Source organism: Aedes albopictus, chromosome 1, assembly GCF_035046485.1.
Source record: "Aedes albopictus strain Foshan chromosome 1, AalbF5, whole genome shotgun sequence".
Classification (NCBI taxonomy): Eukaryota; Metazoa; Arthropoda; class Insecta; order Diptera; family Culicidae; genus Aedes; species Aedes albopictus.
The window spans coordinates 327,083,818-327,092,750 of record NC_085136.1 but is presented as its reverse complement, the minus strand read 5'-3'; the positions used below and the strand labels follow the sequence as shown (position 1 = coordinate 327,092,750).

At 43.1% G+C, this 8,933-nt stretch overlaps 1 pseudogene; it reads left to right on the top strand.

Annotated features, from left to right (window-relative positions):
- Window positions 1-7,155: 7,155 nt before the first annotated feature.
- Window positions 7,156-8,217, top strand: LOC115264196 (uncharacterized; annotated as a pseudogene).
- Window positions 8,218-8,933: the final 716 nt, after the last annotated feature.

Below are 8,933 nucleotides of genomic sequence, written 5' to 3'. Positions count from 1 at the left end.
CAGAGACGGCCGTGAATCCATCATCGATGTTACGTTCTGTAGTCCGTCGCTTACGGAAGACATGAACTGGAGAGTCAGCGAGGAATATTCCAACAGTGATCACCAGGCGATCCTCTACAGCATTGGCCGGCGAGCCTCTACTTCGATGAGGAGAACGCGAACATGCGAACGAAGGTGGAAGACAAAAGACTTCGACAAGGAAGTCTTTGTCGAGGCGCTGCGGCCATACGGCGGTGCAACCCTTGATGCAGGTGAACTAACGGAAGCGATTGTTACGGCATGCGACATAGCAATGCCGAGGAAGATAGAGCCCAGAAACAGAAGACGGCCAGCGTATTGGTGGAACGCGACGATCAGTACCCTCCGTGCTGCTTGCCTCCGTGCTAGGAGACGCTTCCAGAGGGCCAGAAATGAATCTGAGAGAGAAGCAAGGCGAACCGTTTTTCGGGGAGCTCGAGCCGCTCTTAAACGCGAGATAAGGCTGAGTAAGTCGAACTGCTACAAAGAGTTGTGTCGAGAAGCCGACGCCAACCCCTGGGGCAACGCGTACCAAATCGTGGTATCGAAGCTCAAAGGTCCAGCAGTAACCGTGGAAATGTGCCCGGACAAACTAAGGAGGATCGTGGAAGGTCTTTTTCCGCACCATGGCCCAACGTTTTGGCCGCCCACACCATACGCAGAGAATGCAGAAGAACCCAACGAAGGTGCTCGGATATCCAATGCAGAGTTGCTGGTAATTGCGAAGGGGCTCAAGATCGGGAAAGCTCCCGGTCCGGATGGGATCCCGAACGTAGCAGTTAGAACGGCGATATTGGCGTTTCCGGACATGATCAGGATGGTGCTCCAAAAATGCCTGGATGAAGGCTACTTCCCAGACGGTTGGAAGGTTCAAAAGTTGGTGCTTCTACCGAAACCAGGAAAGCCGCCGGGGGACCCAGGATCGTATAGACCGATCTGCCTGCTGGATACCCTAGGAAAACTGTTAGAGAAGGTCATCCTTATCAGGTTGACAGAATACGCCGAAAGTGAGAGGGGACTGTCAGCGATGCAATTCGGATTCCGTAAGGGAAAATCGACGGTGGATGCGATTCGGGTAGTCATCGAGAATGCCCAGAAGGCGTCCAAGAAAAAACGGAGAGGTGACCGATTCTGCGCCGTGGTAACGATAGACGTCAAAAATGCGTTTAACAGTGCCAGCTGGGAGGCTATCGCCGTAGCGCTACACAGTATGCGGGTTCCCGATTATCTGTGCCAGATTTTACGGAGCTACTTCCAGAACAGGGTACTGGTGTACGAGACCAACGAAGGGCAGAGGTCTATAGAAGTAACGGCAGGTGTTCCACAAGGGTCTATACTAGGCCCAACGCTCTGGAATGCCATGTACAACGGCGTACTGTCGTTAAAACTTCCCAAAGGAGTCGTCATTGTGGGCTTCGCAGACGACGTCGTGTTGACGGTAATGGGAGAGACTCTTGAAGAAGTTGAAATGCTGGCGACGGATTCAATGACCACTGTTGAAAGATGGATGACTGGGGTCAAGCTACAGATTGCCCATCACAAAACGGAGGTGCTTCTGGTCAGCAACTGTAAAGCAGCCCAAACGATGGAGATCGTAGTCGGAGAGCACGTAATCACATCGAAACGAGCTTTGAAGCATCTAGGAGTGATGGTCGATGATCGACTTAACTTCAAGGAGCACGTCGACTACGCCTGCGGAAAGGCGGCGAAGGCTGTCAATGCTATAGCGACGATAATGCCGAACGTCGGGGGACCACGAAGTAGTAAGAGGCGTCTTCTGGCAAGTGTAGCAGGCTCAATACTCAGGTAAGGTGCCCCAGCATGGGCTGAAGCACTGAGTACGAAGCGGAATAGAAGAGCGCTAGACAGCGCATTCCGACTCATGGCCACTCGGGTCGCCAGCGCGTACAGAACCATTTCGACGGAGGCAGTATGTGTTATCGCGGGAATGATGCCCATTTGCATCACCATCGCCGAAGACGTGGAATGCTACCAACGCAGAAGTACCAGGAGCGTAAGAGATATCGTCAGAGCGAACTCGTTGGCTAAGTGTCAGCAAGAGTGGGACAATTCGGCGAATGGCAGGTGGACTCACCAACTTATCCCTAGCGTGTCAGCGTGGGTGAATAGGAAGCATGGGGAGGTGAACTTCCATCTGACGCAGTTCCTGTCCGGCCATGGCTGCTTCAGGAAGTACCTGCACCGGTTTGGGCACGCTCTTTCGCCCTTTTGCCCGGAGTGTGTTAACGTGGAGGAGACACCGGAACATGTCGTTTTCGAATGCCCCAGGTTCGAAGAAATTCGCGTCTTGCTGCGCGGAGTGACAGTCGACAACATTGTCGAAGAGATGTGTCGCGATGAAAACACGTGGAACGCTGTCGACAGAGCAGTAACGATGGTGCTGTCCGCGCTGCAGAGGAAGTGGCGCGAAGACCAGAGAGCGGCGGAACGCGATCCGGGTAGGCATGATCCACCGCCGGGGACATGACTGAGTCGTCCGTAACGTGGCACCGGTTTTTGGTCGTCGGAGCGCCGGTGAACCGGAAGTCCACCACCAACCGGAATCGCCGGACCGACTTCGGCACCTTACTGGTCGGGATAGAAACATCGGTATCGGGAGAACTTCCACCGCCGGGGTTTTTCTCCGTCGGAGTAGGCTAGGTCCACCGCCGGGGACTAGACCGAGTCTATCGCGAAGAAGCACCGGAATTTGGTCGTCGGGGCGCCTGTGAACCGGAAGCCAGTCTCCAACCGGAATCGCAGGAGAGACCTCGGCACCTGTCTGGGAAGAAACGGTTTCGGAAGATGTTCCACTGCCGGGGAACTCTTTGTCGGCGTAGGGTAGATCCACCGTCGGGGACTACACGAGTCGTGCGCGAAAAGCTGGAGTGCTAAATGGCACAACGGCGGCACGGGGAGGACACCGTTCGGAGCAAGTTAGTAGGATCCGAATGCCTTGCGTGGTATTAGAATAACAAATTGTGTGTATGTTGTACCTATGTGTCGCTGAATGGCGATATGTTAGGTACTAACATTAGAACGTGTAGAATAACAAATTTGAAACTAAGCATGTTGCCCGCTTAATGGCGAGCCAACACCAACCGGAGTAAGCAAAATACGAGACGTGTATGAGTACAGATTAGGAGCGACAAAAAGTGCATGAGCACAGTAGCAGAAGAGCGCATGAGCGCATTGCCCCCCCTGAAGCAGTCGCATATCAGTGGTACCAGGGGGATCGAGGCATCAAGGTGTAGCAGAGTTTTTCCAATCGGTTTTCTCTGCTGGGGAGGTTGGGAGGAAAAAAAAAACCCTCATGACGAAGAGAACAAACCTGCCGATGGTAACCTAACTCACCCTTCATAATTTTAAGAAAATATGGGTTATTTTTTTTTTAATTATAAACTTTCAAAATTTCATCTGGAAAAACCTGGAAAACTCAGGGAATTTTAATTTGAGTTATGAGTAGACACCCAGTCTTTGTCATCGCTTGACCCATGGAAGCATGAGGTAGGAACTTGTGAGGACCAGAGCTATGTTGGACGCTCTCCTTTCCGACTCACCGTTTTGCAGCCCAAATTGACTATTCTGCTCTAATTAGTCTGTAGTAGAAATATGCAGAATAGACATAAATGATTTCGCATCAAATTAAATTTGTCTTAGGCAGTGCTGGAAATGACATTTCGACATATCCAAATTCAACCACATCCAAGCTCAACCTGAGAATATGATATATGAAGAACTTGTGCGGCTGAATCAGCTGGTTGAATTTACATATGTCGAAATGACATTTACAGCACTGGTCTTAGGTATTGCCAGGATCAAAATTAGTTTGGAATCGCTCACGTAATGCCCTAGTGGACAAAAGAGCTGTAAATTAGGTTTAGCGGTTGAGAATTTGAAAAAAAAAAAAAAGCAAAAATAATTTCACAACGCTGTTGTTCTCAACTACAGACGTATTACTAGTAATCATTATTATTATTCCTTTTTTTTATGAAGATTTTCAGCCCCAGGCTGGTTCATCTATATTACTAGTTATCATGAAAGATTACTAAAATCAAATGTTGCAAAATTCGATCCTCTTTCAAGTCATTATTTACGTTTCGTATTGTACCATTAACCACCCAACTAACATTTTCAGCGCTATAAGCTTCAGTCATTTGCTTTCTGTTGTGTAACCATCGAGTAAAAGCAGTCAACGTTGAATAAAAGGAAAGCTAGTCAAATATAAATCATAAGCTAATACACGACTGCAAAACAAGCACCATACAGCTACCAAACTCGGTTTTCAGAAATCCCTCGCTTGTCACTGGGTTGCCTTTACTCCACTCTATTCCAACTCCGGGAGATTTCCCGGAAGATGTGAAAACTTGAATACATCGAATAGGAGTCCCCACTAACAAAACAGCTGCTACTATACAGTACAATTCGTTATACTTACAAACCCCCAAACCAGCAGCGCTTTAAAGGCCGTTATGCGATTTCATTACGGCTAGAAGCTGTAATAAAGAAACTGTTGGTTTACCAACACGGCTTGTCGGATGTAAACATTATTGTCAAAACAAACTTTAAGCGGGATATATAGCTACTACACAAATTCTTTACAGCTATCCATGTCTGTGCTGTGCAATTATTTGGGTTGCTTTTATTGCACTTTAATTCAATGCCGGAAGATTTGCCGGAAGATGTGCAAATCGAGTAAGAGTCCCAGCCACTACAACAGCTGCTTTTATACAGTACGTTTTGTAATGTTGCCAAAACACAAAACAGCAGCGCTTCGTAGCCGTTTAAAGAACACTCTTTCAGCTAGAAGCTGTGAAGAAGAATCTGTTGGCGCAACCACGCAGCTTGTTCAATGTAAACATTATAGCGTTTGACGTTTCACAAGCTTTTGCAGCAAGATGAAGTTGGGTAAGGTTTCTTGTGGCACAATTATGAAGCCTTGTCTGGAGTAAAACAAAACGGGCTATTTTCTATGTTATTTATATATAGCAGTATGGCAGCGAGGACATCATCGGGACCAGTGGATACGGAGATCGGGAGTTCGATTCCAAGTAGCGGCAAGTACTTTCATTATTCAATTTTAAAAGTGATAATTCCAGTTCCACATGTATTGCGTCACGGTATCCATAACCTAATTATATTTAATCGTTCAATTTGGGGATGCCGCAAAACTATTATTTAACAACTGCGAAAAGGCTGAAAAAGCGCCTTCTCAAGATGTTATTCAGTTAGTGGTTACATAGGAGCCGAGAAAAGAGCTATGACTAGGTGGCATAGAAGCTGATCGCACAGCATATACAAGCTGATTAAGTTCGCCAGATTCATTGGTATAGGGCTTGCATAGAAGCTTCCGTCCATATGTACAACACAGTAACTCAGCATCAAGCCGTATTGAGGACGCTTTGTTGACGTTTACATTCACAATAAATGTTAGTTGGGCATTGGGTTCTTTCCAAAAAAAAATCTATTAAATGACTAGTAGGTCAACCAACTACTCATGTCTTATCTCTGAGATCGGTAGTTTCATCCGATAATCAAAAACACTGGATCTGGTATGAGATATCAATGTCAACCGCTTGACATCGTTACATATAAACACATGAGCTGAAATTTCTTCTAGAGTCCATGTGGCCCAAGCAGTAAACGAGCTGCTATTCAGCAAGTACATGCTGGGTGGGTCTGAAATCGATCCAGGAGAGTTCCCATTTAGTAACTGAGGAAAAGGTCATAGATCACGCAAGCTGAGAAGCAGACTCCGCCCGTTTTAGGGACATTACGCCAAGCAGAAGCTAAAGAAGCTGGAATATCTTCTTGACAGTAGTGTATGATTCAAAAATTTCGAGCGTCTACCACTTCATAATAAAAACAGTGAACACGTTGATTTCACATTTTCCAAGACAAGACTTATGGAATACTTTCGATCATTACGTTAACGAAGTGTTGCATATTGAAGAATGCATTATTCCAATGTAATATAAATATAAGTAAACTAGTTCTTACGATAAAATGTAACAACACGGTCTACATATGTGATTGACGACATAAAGAAAAAAGAAAAAGAAGCAGTTTGGTCTGGATGACTAATCCACAATGCGTCGATTTTTGATAACACTAGCTACACATTACTGACGTGGGTACGGTATCTAATATGTTTACAGTTTATCATTGCATACCAAAAGTTAGGGCTCCACTATTTGAGTCAACTATAGATGCATCCCGATCAGAAGTGAATACTACGCAACCATAAAATAATATAACCTTAAACCAGAACATCTTCTATAATTCACTTGTAATTGCTCAGCTACATTTGCTCAATCACAAACGAATTACAAGTATGTTATTCCCTGCCCATTGGCACAGAAAGAGGTTTTAGAACTGGGCAGCGTTCTGCCAACTTGATCCAGGCGGAATTCTTGGAACAAGAGGAAGTTAGGGTTAATTGCAGTAATATGAACATATGTGTAATAATTTACTTATCTCTTCAACAAATGACATTCAATGTGCCTGAATGTCGACCTTGAGGTAATCCCTTGAAGATGGAAAAGATGAAAATCTCATGATTTTCATTCCCAGTGATGGAAAATAAAATAAAACAAAATAAAGTAAAATAAATAAAAGTAAAATAAAATAAAATTAAAAAATAAAAATAAATAAAATAAAACACAATAAAATGAAATAAAAGGAATGAAAAAAATTAAAATAAAATTAAACGTAATGAAGACAAGCAATGTTAAAAAAAAGTAAAATAAATGAAACTAAATGAAATCAGAATAAAAACATAATAAACGGATAACAAGTTTATCATTCATTTGGTATTTATTTTTTTTATTATTTTGCCTCCCATTACTAACAAGTTTATAAAAGATTGAGGTATGTATTAACAACTCAACTTTGTATGATTCTGGTGTTTTCTTCTGATCGGGATTATAGGGACACACCGTCGCGGTCGCTTGAAAATGCACGTTATGCCGACACTATCTCCAAAACGTTTCCTCACCTTAACGGAAAATTCTGCGTTTTTTTTTTTTTAGCACGCAGTGCACCCACATGGGGTGGGGTGTGTGAGGTGTCACTATTAATAGATTAAACAAAGCTGGTTGTTGTTTGTTTCACTAGCACTGACACGTGGTGGGCCAAGTGAGTGATTCGCTTGGGCGCGAGTAGGTCAGTTCCCTGTCGAGTCTTAACGTGAAAACACGAAACATGTTGGCAATCAAATTTGTCGGTTTGTTTTTGACGGTGGTATTTTTCAGAACAGGTAATTTTCTACAGGATAGTTTTTTTTATTATATTTAAATTGTTCAACTCTTTGAAAATAGTCAGAAAAAAGTATTAGTAATTGTGGGACAATAATATATAATCCTTCTAAAAATAAAATTTATCAAGATATTTCTCATACAAAGTGGTAATGTTTAGTTGAAACATGAATTGTAAACATTTTTGTGCAAGACATAGATTCAAATGAACCGTAGCTGAAAGAAAGAAACTGAAATTTTAAGAGAAATAAAGTTTCTATAATAGTAGATAATGTGTTCAAGCACCCCAAAAACGTATCTCCCGAAAATTTTACCTTTAAATTGAAAGATAACGATTCATGGTATCAGCTAGTTTGGGAATTGGTAACACTCTTCATCCAACGCAACTACATATGTCGTGCATAAGCAGCTGGGTAAGAATGCAAACTGATCATGAAATTCCATTTTAAGCCACCGCCCTGGAGTGCTACGAGTGTTCCGATGTCGACAGCTGCCTTGGCCAGGGCCATAACTTTGTGGCCCGGTGCACCGATGCACACTCGCAGGCAATGTACGAAAGGTTGTCTAGCCTATTCTATCCAAACCTGCAGGAGGCGGTGCTACGGAATGGAAAATACCAGTGCGCATCGTTTAGATTCACTCGGCAAGCTGGGAAGCCGTTGAGTTGTGTTATCTGAATTAAATTAATCAATTACGTGTGTCTTGTTTTTTTTTTTTCAGGAGAGAACGAACCATCGATTCGTATCAAGGGATGCATGTTCGAAACGACCGAAAGTTTGTGCCGCCTGGAAGCTAGTCCAGCGAATTTCGGAGTGTTGAACTGCCAATCGTGCAATACACATAGGTGCAACAGAGGTAGCGCTACGCTTGGTTGGAGTTTGTTGATCGTGGTAGCAAGTTTGGTTGCTTCATTTTCAGTGGCTAAATAAAAGATAACTCGTAATTATGGAATTGAAATGATTGTAAGACAGCGTTTCTCAAACTATAAATCGCGACCCACTGGTGGGTCGTGGGTTGATATTTGGTGGGTCGCGAAGGCTTGGGCAATATTGTAATAAATGACGGATTTCGCGCCAACTCGAACAAATGTTGGCAGGACCCTCTCAGATTACAACGAAACTTTCTTGGTGTGTAGACCTTGCCCAGATAAGCCACTTTGTATACTCATTTTTCTAATTTTTTTTCTCGACTGACTTTTGAAAAGGGCTAAACTTTTTTTTATGGATTTTTTAAAAATGTTTTTGATCAAAAAATGACTGCTCCTACAAAAAAGTGTTGTATGGGTGATAATCACAAAATAAGTCAAATTTTAAGAAAAAATACTGAAAAAATCCAAAATGAGCCCTACACTGAAAAAAATCATTTCTAAAAATTCAAAGTTGATTTAAAAAAAAACACCATTTTTGATTTTGATGAAATTTTGTCTCAAGACAGGTAATTATGTTCCCTACCAACCGTCCATACATCACAAGATGGGCACTTTTAAGGAAAAAAGTTTTTCTAACAAAAACTTTTTCTTGTTCGAATGATTTTTTTTTCAGTGTATTTTGTTATCAACAATAAAACCAGTGAAGGCCATAACAATCCCAGAATCCAATGAAACTCAATTTTCTAGGAGATTTTGTGTTATTTATTCAATCATTTGGAAGGGTTTTCCTA